General features: G+C 51.2%; 1 protein-coding gene across 2 annotated transcripts in view; it reads right to left on the reverse strand.

Moving 5' to 3' along the window:
• Nucleotides 1-9,645, reverse strand: part of LOC146856600 (uncharacterized) — an 82,081-nt gene extending 72,436 nt beyond the window's left edge. For both annotated transcript variants that reach the window (XM_085650751.1, XM_085650750.1), the window contains exon 1: nt 9,557-9,645. The gene's annotated coding sequence lies outside the window, so the exon portion shown is untranslated. The remainder of the gene's footprint in view (nt 1-9,556) is intronic.
• Nucleotides 9,646-13,774: the final 4,129 nt, after the last annotated feature.

The following is a 13,774-nucleotide window of genomic DNA, read 5'->3' on the forward strand; positions in this document are numbered from 1 at the left end:
GGGGGGCCTCGCGCCCGGGGGGGCAGCTGGGGGGCCCTCGCGCCCGGGGGGGCAGGGGGGGCCCTCGCGCCCGGGGGGGGCAGCTGGGGGCCCTCGCGCCCGGGGGGGGCAGCTGGGGGGCCCTCGCGCCCGGGGGGGGCAGCTGGGGGGCCCTCGCGCCCGGGGGGGGGCAGCTGGGGGGCCCTCGCGCGGGGGGGGGCAGCTGGGGGGCCCTCGCGCGGGGGGGGGCAGCTGGGGGGCCCTCGCGCGGGGGGCGGGCAGCTGGGGGGCCCTCGCGCGGGGGGGGGCAGCTGGGGGGCCCTCGCGCGGGGGGGGGCAGCTGGGGGGCCCTCGCGCGGGGGGGGTCAGCTGGGGGGCCCTCGCGCGGGGGGGGTCAGCTGGGGGGCCCTCGCGCGGGGGGGGTCAGCTGGGGGGCCCTCGCGCGGGGGGGGTCAGCTGGGGGGCCCTCGCGCGGGGGGGGTCAGCTGGGGGGCCCTCGCGCGGGGGGGGTCAGCTGGGGGGCCCTCGCGCGGGGGGGTCAGCTGGGGGGCCCTCGCGCGGGGGGGGTCAGCTGGGGGGCCCTCGCGCGGGGGGGGTCAGCTGGGGGGCCCCCGCGCGGGGGGGGGTCAGCTGGGGGGCCCCCGCGCGGGGGGGGGGGTCAGCTGGGGGGCCCTCGCGCGGGGGGGGCAGCTGGGGGGCCCTCTCACGGGGGGGGGATGGGGGGCCCTCACACGGGGGGGGATGGGGGGCCCTCGCGCGGGGGGGGGCAGCTGGGGGCCCTCGCGCCGGGGGGGCAGCTGGGGGGCCCTCGCGCCGGGGGGGGCAGCTGGGGGGCCCTCGCGCCGGGGGGGCAGCTGGGGGGCCCTCGCGCCCGGGGGGGGCAGCTGGGGGGCCCTCGCGCCGGGGGGGGCAGCTGGGGGGCCCTCGCGCGGGGGGGGCAGCTGGGGGGCCCTCGCGCGGGGGGGGGCAGCTGGGGGCCCTCGCGCGGGGGGGGGGCAGCTGGGGGGCCCTCGCGCGGGGGGGGCAGCTGGGGGGCCCTCGCGCGGGGGGGGGCAGCTGGTGGGCCCTCGCGCGGGGGGGGGGCAGCTGGGGGGCCCTCGCGCGGGGGGGGGCAGCTGGGGGGCCCTCGCGCGGGGGGGGCAGCTGGGGGCCCTCGCGCAGGGGGGGGGCAGCTGGGGGGCCCTCTCACGGGGGGGGATGGGGGGCCCTCGCGCGGGGGGGCAGCTGGGGGGCCCTCGCGCGGGGGGGGCAGCTGGGGGGCCCTCGCGCCGGGGGGGGCAGCTGGGGGGCCCTCGCGCCCGGGAGGGGCAGCTGGGGGGCCCTCGCGCCCGGGGGGGGCAGCTGGGGGGCCCTCGCGCCCGGGGGGGGCAGCTGGGGGGCCCTCGCGCCGGGGGGGGCAGCTGGGGGGCCCTCGCGCCGGGGGGGGCAGCTGGGGGGCCCTCGCGCGGGGGGGGGCAGCTGGGGGGCCCTCGCGCGGGGGGGGGCAGCTGGGGGGCCCTCGCGCGGGGGGGGGCAGCTGGGGGGCCCTCGCGCGGGGGGGGGCAGCTGGGGGGCCCTCGCGCGGGGGGGGGCAGCTGGGGGGCCCTCGCGCGGGGGGGGTCAGCTGGGGGGCCCTCGCGCGGGGGGGGGTCAGCTGGGGGGCCCTCGCGCGGGGGGGGGTCAGCTGGGGGGCCCTCGCGCGGGGGGGGGGTCAGCTGGGGGGCCCTCGCGCGGGGGGGGGTCAGCTGGGGGGCCCTCGCGCGGGGGGGGGTCAGCTGGGGGGCCCTCGCGCGGGGGGGGGTCAGCTGGGGGGCCCTCGCGCGGGGGGGGTCAGCTGGGGGGCCCTCGCGCGGGGGGGGTCAGCTGGGGGGCCCTCGCGCGGGGGGGGTCAGCTGGGGGGCCCTCGCGCGGGGGGGGTCAGCTGGGGGGCCCTCGCGCGGGGGGGGTCAGCTGGGGGGCCCTCGCGCGGGGGGGGTCGGCTGGGGGGCCCTCGCGCGGGGGGGGTCGGCTGGGGGGGCCCTCGCGCAGGGGGGGGTCGGCTGGGGGGGCCCTCGCGCAGGGGGGGGGGCAGCTGGGGGGCCCTCACGCAGGGGGGGGGCAGCTGGGGGGCCCTCACGCAGGGGGGGGGCAGCTGGGGGGCCCTCTCACGGGGGGGGGATGGGGGGCCCTCACGCGGGGGTGGGGCCCTTTGAGCAGCAGTTCTCAATGTCACCTTGGCAGCTTGATCAGCCAGTGAATTCCCTTCTATGTGCACACCAACACACTGATAACTCAATCTCTGAATTGCACGAGCCTACAGCAAGCCGTTCTTTAGCTCTGCCACTTGTTCCCACAACAACTTGTGTTTTCTTCTGCAACCTCTGTAATCTCTAAACCCATTCTGGCCCCAATAGTGAAGATTTTCGTTGTATGACTGGGCACAGTAAAATGAATCGCACACAATAAGAAACCACTCCTCATCCTCCCAGTTACCACCCCTCAATATAGCACAGTAGCAAATTCGCAGTTACCAACGCTCAATAAAGAACAGCAGAGTATTGTTACCACACCTCAATGAAGCAGAGCAGCGTACTCCCAGTTACCACCCCTCAATATAGCACAGTAGCGAATTTGCAGTTGCAAATTGTCAATGAAGCACAGCAGTGTATTACCAGGAACGAACGCTCAATACAGCAGAGCAGCATATTCTGTTACCACACCTCAGTGAAGGACAGCAGCGTACTCCTCTTATCCATACCACTCTTCAATGAAGCACAGAAGCAGAGACACAGTACCACCCCTCAATATAGCACAGTAGCAAATTCGCAGTTACAAACTATCAATGCAGCACAGCAGCGCATTCCCTGTTACCAACGTTCAATAAAGCACAGCAGAGTACTCCACTTATCAACCCTCAATATAGCACTGAAGCATTTTTGTAGTTACTAATCATCAATGAAGCACAGAAGATTATTCCTAGTAATGAACGCTCAATACAGCACAGCAGCATGAATTATCACACCTGAGTGAAGCAAAGCAGTGTACTCCCCCTCAATGTAGCACACTGATGAATTTGCAGTTACCAATAATTAATAGCCGCATATTCCCAGTAACAAACGCTCAATACAGCAGAGCAGCGTATTCTGTTACCACACCTCACTGGAGCAAAGCAGTGTACTTCCAGTTACTACTGTATAGTGTAGCACAGTAGCCAATTCGCAGTTACCAATCATGAATTAAGCACAGCAGAGAATTCCGTTACCAACACTCAATAAAGCACAGCAGTGTATTCTGTTACCACACCACAGTGAAACAAGGCACAGTACTCCTAGTTATTATGCCGCAATGTAGCACGGTAGCATTTGTGTACTTACCAATCATCAATGAAGCACAGCAGAATATTCCCTGTAACCAAAGCTCAAAAAAGCACAGCAGAGTATTGTTACCACACCTCAATGAAGCAGAGCAGCGTACTCCCAGTTACCACCCCTCAATATAGCACAGTAGCGAATTTGCAGTTGCAAATTGTCAATGAAGCACAGCAGTGTATTACCAGGAACGAACGCTCAATACAGTAGAGCAGCGTATTCTGTTACCACACCTCAGTGAAGGACAGCAGCGTACTCCTCTTATCCATACCACTCTTCAATGAAGCACAGAAGCAGAGACACAGTACCACCCCTCAATATAGCACAGTAGCAAATTCGCAGTTACAAACTATCAATGCAGCACAGCAGCGCATTCCCTGTTACCAACGTTCAATAAAGCACAGCAGAGTACTCCACTTATCAACCCTCAATATAGCACTGAAGCATTTTTGTAGTTACTAATCATCAATGAAGCACAGAAGATCATTCCTACCTATGAACGCTCAATACAGCACAGCAGCATATACTGTTATCACAGCTGAGTGAAGCTCAACAGCCTACTTCCATTTACTGCCCCTCAATACAGCACAGTAGTGAATTTGCAGTCACAAATTGCCAGTGAAGCACACCGGAATAGCCCCCCTTACCAACGCTCAATAAGGCACAGCAGAGTATTCTGTTACCACATAGCAGAGTACTCACAGTTGTAGCCCCTCAATATAGTACAGTAGTGAATTCACAGTTACAAATCATCAATGGAGCACAGCGGCATATTTCGTTATCAACGCTCAATAAAGCACAGCAGCGTATTCTGTTACCACACCTCAATAAAGCACAGTAGCAATTATGCAGTTGCAAATTGTCAATGAAGCACAGCAGCGCATTCCCAGTAACAGTGAATCAAAGCAGTGTACTCCCAGTTACAACTCCTCAATGTAGCATAGTGGCGAATTTGCAGTTACCAATCAATGAAGCACAGCAGCATATTCCCTGTTACCAACGCTCAATCAAGCACAGCAGCGTATTCCCAGTAACAAACGCTCAATACAGCACAGCAGCGTATTCTGTTACCACACCTCAGTGAAGGACAGCAGCGTACTACTACACATCAATGAAGTAGTGGCAAATTTGCAGTTACCAATCGTCACTAAAGTATAGCAGCGTATTTCCCGTTAACAACGCTCAATAAAGCACAGCAGCATATTCTGTTACCACAACTCACTGAAGCAAAGCAGTGTACTTACTCCCCGTTACTACTCCTCAATATAGCACAGTAGCGAATTTGCAGATACAAATTGTCAATGAAGCACATTAGCGTATTCCCGGTTATCAACCATCAATAAAGCACAGCAGCGTATTCCGTTACCAGACCTCAGTGAAGGACAGCAGCGTACTCCAGGTTACCCCACGCATAGTCCGTACCACTCTTCAATGAAGTAGAGCAGAGTTGTCCCAGTTACCACCCCTCAAAATAGCACAGTAGCGAATTCGCAGTTACAAACTCTCAATGAAGCATATCAGTGTATTCCCCGTTACCAACGCTCAATAAAGCACAGCAGTGTATTCTGTTACCACACCTCAGTGAAACAAGGCAGAGTACTCCCAGTTGTTATCCGTAAATATAGCATATGTAGTTACCAATCATCAATAAAGCACAGCAGAGTATTCCCTGTAACCAAAGTTCAAAAAAGCACAGCAGCATATTCTGTTACCACACGTCAATGAAGCAGAGCAGCGTACTCCCAGTTACCACCCCTCAATATAGCACAGTCGCGAATTTGCAGTTGCAAATCATCAATGAAGCATAGCAGCATATTCCCTGTTACCAATGCTCAATAAAAACACAGCAGCGTATTCTGCTACCACACCCCAGTGAAGCACAGCAGCATGTTTCCTTTTACCACCCCTCAATGTAGTACAGTAGTGAATTAGCAGTTACAAATAGTCAATGAAGTACAGCAGCGTATTCCATGTTATCAGCGCTCAGCACAGCAGCGTATTCTGTTACCACACCTCAGTGAAGTAGAGCAGCGTACTTCAGGTTACCCCATGCATAGTCCGTACCACTCTTCAATGAAGTAGAGCAGTGCAGTCACAGTTACCACCCCTCAATTTAGCACAGTAGTAAATTTGAAATTACAAGTTGTCAATGAAGCACAGCAGAGTATTCCCTATTACCAAAGCTTGATAAAGCACAGCATGGTATTCTGTTACCACACCTTAGTGAAACACAGCAGAGTACTCCCAGTTATCACCCCTCAATATAGCACAGTAGCATGTTTTAGTTACTAATCATCACTGAACCACAGCAGTGTATTCCCAGCAACCAACGCTCAATACAGCACAGCAGCATATTCTGTTACCACACCTCAGTGATGCAAAGCAGTGTACTCCCCGTCCCTACTCCTCAATGTAGCACAGGGACCAATTTGCAGTTACTAATCGTCAATGAAGCACAGCAGTGTATTACCAGTAATGAACGCACAATACAGCATAGCAGCTATGCTGTTACCACAAATCTCTGAAGCAAAGCAGTGTCCCAGTTACTACTCCTCAATGTAGCACAGTGGCCAATTCGCATTTACCAATTATCAATAAAGCACAGCAGTGTATTCCCTGTTCGCAACGCTCAAGAAAGCACAGCAGCGTATTCTGTTACCACACCTCAATAAAGCACAGTAGCAATTTTGCAGTTGCAAATTGTCAATGAAGCACAGTAGCGCATTCCCAGTAACAGTGAATCAAAGCAGTGTACTCCCAGTTACAACTCCTCAATGTAGCATAGTGGCGAATTTGCAGTTACCAATCAATGAACCACAGCAGCGTATTCCCTGTTACCAACGCTCAATACAGCACAGCAGCGTATTCTCTTACAACAACTCACTGAAGCAAAGCAGTGTACTCCCAGTTACTACTCCTCAATGAAGCACAGCAGCATATTCTCAGTTACGATCCCTTGAAGCAGAGCAGCGTAATCCCAGTTACCACACATGAATCACAAAGATACACTCGGTTACCACTCGAGAATGAACCACAGCGGAGTACACCAGTTATCACCCCTCGAAGACGCACAGCAGCATACTCCAGTTACCACCCATCATTGTAGCACAGTGGCAAATTTGCAGTTACCAACAGCCAATAAACCACAACAGCGTGTTCCCAGAAATGATAGCTGAATACAACACAGCAGCGTATTCTGTTACCACAACTCAGTGAAGCATGACAGCGTACTTCCGTTTACCACCCCTCAATAAAGCACAGTACGTATTCTGATACCACACCTCAGTGAAGGTGAGCAGCGCACTCCTAGTTACACTCCCTCATAGTCCGTACCACTCTTCAATGAAGGACAGCAGGGTAGTCCTAGTTACCAATCCTCAATATAGCACAGTAGCAAATTCGCAGTTGCAAATAGCCAACGAAGCACGGCAGCTTCTTCCCGGTTACCAACGCTCAATAAAGCACACCAGCATATTCTGTTACCGCAACTCACTCAAGCAAAGCAGTGAACTCCCAGTTACTACTCCTCAATGTAGCACAGTGGCCAATTCGCAGATACCAATTGTCAATAAAGCACAGCAGTGTATTCCCTGTTAGCAACGTTCAAGAAAGCACAGCGGCGTTTTCTGTTACCACACCTCAATGAAGCACAGCAGCATACTCCCAGTTAGCAACCCTCAATATAGCACAGTAGTGAATTTGCAGTTACAAATAGTCAATGAAGCACAGCAGCGTATTCCCTGTTACCAGCGCTCACTAAAGCGCAGCACCATATTCTGTCCCCACACTCCAGTGAAATACAGCAGAGTACTGCCAGTTACCACCCCGCAATGTAGCACAGTAGCGAATTTGCAGTTACCAATCATCTTGGAAGCACAGCCACATAGTCCCAGTAACCAACGCTCAATACAGCAGAGCAGCGTATTCTGTTACTACACCTCACTGGAGTAAAGCAGTGTACTCCCAGTTACTTCTCCCCAATGCAGCAAATTGGCAAATTTGCAGTTACTAGTCATCAATAAAGCACAGCAACGTATTACCAGAAACAAATGCTCAATACAGCACAGCAGCGTATTCTGCTACCACACCTCAGTGAAGCACAACAGAGTACTTCCATTTACCACCCCTCAATATAGCACAGTAGTGAATTTGAAGTTACAAATCGTCAATGAAGCACAGCAGCGTATTCCCTTTTATCAACGCTCAATAAAGAACAGCAGTGTATTCCGTTATCAACGCTCAATAAAGCACAGCAGCATATTCTGTTACCAAATCTCAGTGAAGCAGAGCAGCATACTCCCAGTTACCACCCCTTAGTATAGCACAGTAGCAAATTTACAGTTGCAAAATGTCAATGAAGCACAGCAGCGTATTCCCTGTTGCCAATGCTCAATAAAGCACAGCAGCGTATTCTGTTACTACACCCCGGTGAAACACAGCAGAGTACTCCCAGTTACTACTCTTCAATGTAGCACATTGGCAAATTTGCATTTACCAATAGTCAATAAAGCACAGATGCTTATTCCCAGTAGCAAGCGCTCAATACAGCACAGCTGCTACGCAAACAAATTGACGGAATGCTGAATAAATCATACATTCACCCACAGTCAAGAGATCTGGGTTAAATCCATCGTTATTTTGCTCACCATGCAACCCCAATTTAGACCCGGCCATATGCAAATCAGTCTTGACCCTGTGCCTCATGGGAACAGTCCAGACCGAACTTCCAAGCCAGGTCCTCCCTGGACCGGAAACAAGCATCCTGGGACCTGTTTCCGGGTATTACCCTTCATCAGCCAGGCTAGCTTGAATCCGGTGGCACATTGAGCAAGGGACCTACTTCTGGGCATACCCATCCCACTTAGGGTGAAAAGTGCGACGCAAAAAAATTGACAGAATGCTGAATAAATCATACATTCAACCCCAGTCAAGAGATCAAAACAATGGATTTAGGCCCAGATCTCTGTACTGGGGTGAATGTATGACATTGTTCTGCATTCTGTTCATCAATCGTTCTTTTTGCATGTCACCCCGAGTGGGGCAGGTATGCCCAGACATGGGATCCTGTGCTCTCCATGCCACTGGAGTCAAGCTATTCTGGCTGATGAGGGCTGAAAGCCCAAAACCGGTCCTAGGATGCTTCTTTCCAGTCCAGGAAGGACCTGGCCTGGCAGTTCGGGCTGGATTGTTCCCATTGGGCGCAGGGTCAGAGGTACGCTAGCACACCCCATGAAGAGGTCCTTGCATCAAAGCATCAAGATGTCAATTAAGCACAGCAAGATCGATTCATGATGAGACGTCAATGACAGAGCTGGGAGTGAGAGGGTAATTTGACTCCCACCCCATCAACTACACAACACAAATGAAGAAAGAGGTTTCGAATGGCCTATTAGAGTGGCACACTGACACCGTTTTTTCATTAGAAACACATTAGAAACACAGCAATCTGGGACATAGTAGATCCTCCTTTTGACCAGGGGCATTTAGGACCCCCGGAAGACCGCTGTTGTAAGGAATGCATAATAAAAAGTCATGCTGAGCACCAGCAGCTAGACATGGTCTGTACATACTCACTCGCCAAAGGTTCCACAGTCTTTGGCCTACTTCTTTATCCAGTTCCAGAGAGGGTGGGCTCCGTCGCCTTTGACATACAGTTTGCTAAATATGTGACGGACTGCACCCGGCAAAGGCTTGAATCTGCACCTGATCGCCAGGTTCCTGAGGGAGAAAAGCATCAGTCAAAGTGCCTAGAAGCTGCTATGTGGTAGGTGCAGCACTACCTGCCTCTGGCACCCTCATCGCTGTGTAATGCCCTACTTAAGGTCAATAAAGCCTCAAGTATGAGCTGAACTCCCATACCCGCCTCAAAGACCACCCCTCACCCCTGCCCATTACAGTCTTTTTGACAAACTGGTTGGACGTGAAACCTGGGATCCGTAAACCCTTCTCAGCATAAGTTACTTAAAGATAAACAAGCAGAGTATAGTTAACAGGGTCTTTCCTCATTTGGAGGGTAAGTTGACAATGATGCAAACAAGCCCATGAAACAGTAAAGAAAATGATCAGAGAAAACCTCTCTTTACCCATTTATTCAGTGCATGTCTCCAACTTCAAATTTCTTCTAAGCACTCTATGAAAAATATGGTGGCTGCTGAGACAAGCGAGCCCGGAACCATCAGCATTAGTCTGGCAAATTCAGATAGACGCAAGATGCAAATCCCAAGAGTGGAAGAGGTACAAGTCCAACTCACCTGTATTTTTCCAGGGACAGCTTGTTTTTATCAATGTGTCTGGATGAGAACTCGTAATTGGACTGGTCTGCCCTCAGGTCATCTACTTGGGCATACTGTAGAAGAGAGGAAAGTGATAAGTGAATTACACAGAAAAAGTCAGATGTATGCAAGATCATCGCATGAAGAAACCAGTGTATAAAAAGCACTGAGAAGTCAGTTACATAGAGCAAGTCGGAGGCATGCAAGATCACCTCATGAGGAGACCAGTGTAGCAAAACACTGCGAGCAAGTAAGTGGTATTCAAGATCACCTCATGAAGAGACCAGTGTATCAAAGCACTGAATTCATTTAAGCAGAGCAAGTCACGGGTATGCCAGATCGCCTCATGAAGAGACAAGTGTACCATACACACAGTTACCACCACTCAATGAAACACTGCAGCGTACTCCAGTTGCCACCCTTCAGTAAAACACAGCAGCGTATTCCCAGTTACCACCCCTCAATGAAGCATTGCAGTGTACTCCCAGTTACTACTCCTCAATGTAGCATAGTGGCAAATTTGCAGTTACAAATCAAAGCATAGCAGCTTATTCCCAGTAACTAACACATAATAAAGCACAGCAGCGTATTCTGTTACCACCCCTCGATGTAGCACAGTAGTGCATTCAAAGTTACAAATCGTCAATGGAGCACAGCAGCGTATTTCCGGTTATCAACGCTCAATAAAGCACAGCAGCGTATTCTGTTACCACACCTCAATATAGCACAGTAGCGAATTCGCAGTTGCAAATTGTTAATGAAACACAGCAGCGTACTACCGGTTACCAAATCTCAATAAAGTACAGCAGCGTATTCTGTTACTGTTAGCGTTCATATGAACAATATATCCTCAGAGCTGGTTCGATGATGATTTGGTCCACCTCTCGACCGCCTCAATTCCGATATGCTAAAAAAGCACGGAAGATTAAGGTGATCAAGCGAGGGAAGGATAGGGAAGGTACAGCAGGGAGGGAGACCTGTAAGAAATAAACAATATGGTTATCACTCATGGCAACAACACCTTTTGGCATATAATATATAGCACTAAATTATCATTACCTGTAAAGAAAAATTAACACCACCTAGAACACTTCATGTTAGTTATAGGCATATCCTTTAAACAGTTGTTTGCGATATATCATTGGTGAAGGAGAGAGAGGAGGGAAGGAAAGGAAATATCTGAAATGAGGTAAGGAGATACATTTTTAGGTATAGTACTTTCCTGTATGCTATATTTTTAAGTATGAACCATGCTTGTTTGCATACCCACCTAAAATTATCATGTGTCCCACCTAACAGGGTATGGACCTTAATCTCAGGGCTCAAGATCCGGGTTAGAAAAACAGTAGTACACATGATGAGTAGGCGCCTTCAATAGAATCTAGAAGAACATACAAAGCACAGATCCCTTTTCCCCAATTTGCGCAATAATGTCATAGAAGGCTATTTGCGTCATAGACCTCTTCAATCTTCATAGCTAGGAATTATATCCAAACACGTTCCTAGAGCATGCCCCAATTGTAAACAAATAATAATGCGACCAACAGTATTATTGAATACTCCACAAATGTCTTGTTATAACTAAAAGATCTGCAGCGCTTAATAGTCACAGAGACCACCATACAAAAGGCTTGATTTGTGGAACTACTGCAACCTCAGCAGTATCCCACTGTTAACTCCGGAAAAAGATGCCAGGCAGCAACTCAGACTAACCGGGCGGCTTCGTAGGGGATTGTTCTAGGAAGGACACACGAACAACAGATGTCTGAATTAAAGCATACTGCGAAAACGGTGCGAAGCGCACCCTTACCCAATACCAAACTCTGTAAACTTCTTGCGGTGACAGCCAAACGATCCAGAACACACGGCTCGAATAATCTGCTTGTTCACCGCTACTGCAGGATAAATACCATTTCCGCCTCCTTCCTGCACATAATGGTGATGCACTCAAGGCTCCTGGAATTTGTAGTTCCCCCGTCTCCCGCCTTGCCCACCAGCTGAACAAGGCTTTGAACAGCGCCACTGCCTCGTTCAGGTTCAGCACCGGGACTGCTAAGATTACCCTTGGCGTCCTCTGACCTGCATCCGAGAGCATGCGTGTAACAGTTACCACACCTCAGTGAAACACAGCAGAGTACAGCCAGTTAACACCCCTTAATGTAGAACATTAGTGAATTTGCAGTTACCAATCATCAATAAAGCACAGCAGCATATTCCCAGTAACCAGCGCTCGATACAGCACAGCAGCGTATTCTGTTAAAACAACTCACTGAAGCAAGGCAGTGTACTCCGTTACTACTCCTCAATGTAGCACAGTGACAAATTCGCAGTAACCAATTATCAATTTAGTACAGTAGTTTAATCACGGTTACCAATGCTTAATAAAGCACAGCTGGGTATTCTTTTACCACACCTGTCTAGTGCAGCAGCGTACTCCCAGTTACCACCCCTCAATATAGCACAGTAGCGAATTCGCAGTTGCAAATTGTTAATTAAACACAGCAGCTTACTACCTTTCACCAAAGCTCAATAAAGCACAGCAACGTATTCTGTTACCACACCCCAGAGAACTCACAGTTACCAACCCTCAATGTACCACAGTAGTGAATTCGCAGTTACAAATAGTCAATGGAGCACAGTGGCGCATTCCGTTATCAACCCTCAATAAAGCACAGCAGCGTATTCTGTTACCACACCTCAGTGAAGGACAGCAGCGTACTCCATGTTACCCCACGCATAGTCCGTACCACTCTTCAATTAAGTAGAGCAGTGTAGTCCCAGTTACCACCCCTCAAATATAGCACAGTAGAGAATTTGCAGTTGCAAATTGTCAATGAAGCATAGCAGCGTATTCCCTGTTACCAACACTCAATAAAGCACAGCAGCGTATTCAGTTACTACACTCCAGTTAAACACAGTAGAGTACTCCCAATTACCACCCCTTAATGTAGCAGAGTAGCGAATTTGCAGTTACCAAACATCAATGAAGCACAGCAACGTATTCCGTTACCAACTTTCAATAAAGCACAGCAGCGTATAATGTTCAAACACCTCAATGAAGCAGAGCAGCGTACTCCCAGTTACTACCCCTCAATATAGCACAGTAGCGAATTCACAGTTGCAAATTGTCAAGGAAGCATAACAGCGTATTCCTTGTTACCAACGCTCAATACAGCAAAGCAGCGTATTCTGTTACCACACCTCAGTGAAGCAAAGCAGTGTACTCCCAGTTACCACTCCTCAATGTAGCACAGCGGCAAATTTGCAGTTACCAATCATCAATGAAGCACAGCAGCATATTCCCAGTTACCATCACTCGAAGCAGAGCAGCGTAAGTTACCACACCTGAATCATAAAAATACGTACTCTGTTAACACTCCCCAATGAAGCACAACAGATAACACCAGTTATCACGAAGAAGCACAGCAGCGTACTCCAGTTACCGCCAATCTTTGATAGCACAGTGGCAAATTTGCAGTGACCAAACACCAATAAACCTTAGCAGCATATTCTGAGTAAAAACGCTCAACACAGCAACATATTCTGTTACCACAACTCAGTGAAGCTCAACAGCCTACTTCCATTTACTACCCCTCAATACTGCACAGTAGTGAATTTGCAGTCACAAATTGCCAGTGAAGCACCCCAGAATAGTCTCCCTTACCAACGCTCAATAAAGTATAGCAGAGTATTCGGTTACCACACATCAGAGAAACACAGCAGAGTACTCAGTTATGACCCCTCAATATAGTACAGTGGTGAATTCGCAGTTACAAATCATCAATGGAGCACAGTGGCATATTTCGTTATCAACGCTCAATAAAGCACAGCAGCGTATTCTGTTAACACACCTCGGTGAAGTAGAGCAGAGTATTCCCAGTTACCACCCCTCAATATAGCACAGTAGCGAATTCGCAGTTACAAACTGTCAATGAAGCACAGCAGCTTATTCCCTGTTACCAACGCTCAATAAAGCACAGCAGCGTATTCTGTTACCACAACTCACTAAAGCAAAGCAGTGTACTTCCAGTTACTACTGTATAGTGTAGCAGAGTAGCCAATTCGCAGTTACCAATTATCAATTAAGCACAGCAGCGCATTCCCTGTTACCAACGCTCAATAAAGCACAGCAGTGTATTCTGTTACCACACCTAATTGAAACAAGGAATAGCACTCCCAGTTATTATCCATCAATGT

The sequence above is a fragment of the Triturus cristatus genome, chromosome 4_1 (genome assembly GCF_964204655.1).
Source record: "Triturus cristatus chromosome 4_1, aTriCri1.1, whole genome shotgun sequence".
NCBI lineage: Eukaryota > Metazoa > Chordata > Amphibia > Caudata > Salamandridae > Triturus > Triturus cristatus.